Source organism: Phalaenopsis equestris, unplaced genomic scaffold (genome assembly GCF_001263595.1).
Source record: "Phalaenopsis equestris unplaced genomic scaffold, ASM126359v1 Scaffold000002, whole genome shotgun sequence".
Classification (NCBI taxonomy): domain Eukaryota; kingdom Viridiplantae; phylum Streptophyta; class Magnoliopsida; order Asparagales; family Orchidaceae; genus Phalaenopsis; species Phalaenopsis equestris.
This window is the reverse complement of record NW_018164444.1, coordinates 43,013,523-43,015,799: the sequence shown is the minus strand read 5'-3', so window position 1 is coordinate 43,015,799 and position 2,277 is coordinate 43,013,523.

Genomic DNA, 2,277 nt, shown 5'->3' with positions numbered 1-2,277 from the left:
ATTCACTGCCAGTTCAACCCTTAGTCCCTGATAAGTCTCTGGTGATCTTGCGCCGATCAAGAAATTGGAAAAGGAGATACAAAATGTCATGAATGCGATTAATAATATCTCCGATTTCTTCGATCATTTAGACTGGAGGATGAAGGAACATTTCAAGCACTCTGGACATTGCACTCTTTCAAGCACTCTGGACATTTAGAAGATAGCTTAATACGACTGATGAGGAGGATGAATTTAATATAAGAGGATTCCACTGAAGAATTTCCATTCCGACCCTTCTACAACCTCTTCGTTCATGTGCAATCAATGGGTGATCTCAGAGGAGAATCGAGTACCGAGTCTGAAGATTAGTAGATTTATATTACTACCTATTTGTCTATGTATTTTGATTTGAACTTTGCATTTGCTTTGCTTTAGAATTATGCTTGTAGATCTCTGTATAGTTGAGACTAAGCATATGATGTTTTGTTTTCAACGTTTTGAGTGTTGGGACTTGGATTGCGACACTGAATTAATGTATTGAGGTTCCCCTTGGAATTTATATATAAATGTGATGTTTTTTGTTGTGAAAGTTTATATGTGTTAAGTACATCATTTAGCCACTTAAAATTATGTCTATAATGATTAAAACGATGTCGTTAAGGCTTAAAATTGATCGAAATTGCAAAAATCCGGAATTTGGACAAAATCAATAGATTCCGCCCACGACACCCTCGACGCTGCCGACGACGAGATTTTCCCGAGACTTAGGATTTTAATTCCAATAGAGCGCGCCGACGGCGCCATCGACCCAGTTGACGGCGAGCTAGCAAAAAAAGCACCTTTAACAGCAATTTTGACCAGTCAACCGCCACTATTCATCATCCCCTTCCTCCTAAAAACACCATTTTTGAACTAGGGCTTAAGAGATCTTGTATTTGAGGCGATTTCAAGGCTTTTTGAAACCGGACTTGATCATCTCTAGGTAAGAGCTTCACTCCAAGCTAAAAATATTTGACTTTCACCATGGATTTCTTCCACATTGAGGATCCACATTGAGGAGGATTTCTTCCACATTGAGGAGATCCGAAAAATTTGAGAATGTGAAAAAATTTTGGGAAGAAATTCATGGATCTTAGTGTTGAACTCCTTGAATTACTGTATTCAGAATAATAGAACTATAAATGTGGGGAGAATTATTCTTAAGATATATTGACTACGGCGAGGAGTGAGACTAGTGGAGGTCTAGGACATCCTGGACTTATTTATACAATTTGCAAACTTTATGGAGTAGAATTTGGAGATGAAGAATGGGTTTACCCTATGAAACCCAATAGTAAAGCTAATTTAATGACTTATGAATCCCATGAGAAATGGAGAACTGGGAGTAGAAGTCAAGAACCTTCTACTAGTAGAGATGTCCCCTCTACAAGTTATGACCTTCCACCTTCTAGTTCTCCAACTCTGACTGACTTGATGAATGAGTTGACCTTGCAGCGGAAGAGCATAGAGTTGATAAATGAAAGCATTGGAGGTTTAGAACGTCGATACAATTACGATAGTGAGTACCTTCAGAGACATTCAAATTTCGAGGTAGCTTATTATGAAGCTCAGGCCCGACACTACAGAGGTGAGCCTGATGTTACTTTTCCTGAGTGCCCCCGGTATACTCAGTATCATCCTGATCCACCTGCTGATCAAGGCGATGAAGATATATCTTGGGATTTTGATATTAAATGAAACTGATGTACTTATATTTGTACTTTTATATCTGTAATCTTTCTGCAACAGAGATGGATGTTTATGTATTTGGACTTTCATTTTTATTTTGTGTACGTGGATAATTTTAATTTTTGTTATAAAGTTAGTGTTATAGTTAAATGTGCATGTGTACTTTAATAGATATTGAGTATAATTGTGGATTGTAATATGATTTTTATTCCGCATTTTAATTTAATTGTTATTATTGTGATAATGTTATGAAATGTTGAAATTTCAGTTTTATACTTATTTCAAAATTTCATTACCCAGAAACTCCTCTAATGATTTATATGTGTAGAAAGCTCATAATATTACAGATCAGGTGAAGTAAAAATTTGAGAAGGCCTGCAAAAATTTCAGAATGATGAAAATGCCTTCAATACTGAGGTATGATTTATATTTATAGTTTTTCTTTCCACCTATATTATTTCATATTTAAAAATTTAAGTTTGGGGGAGGGAAGAAAAAGATTAACTATTAGATGTCCTCTACTTAATTATTTTTAAAAATTATTTATATGATTTTATGTAGTGAATT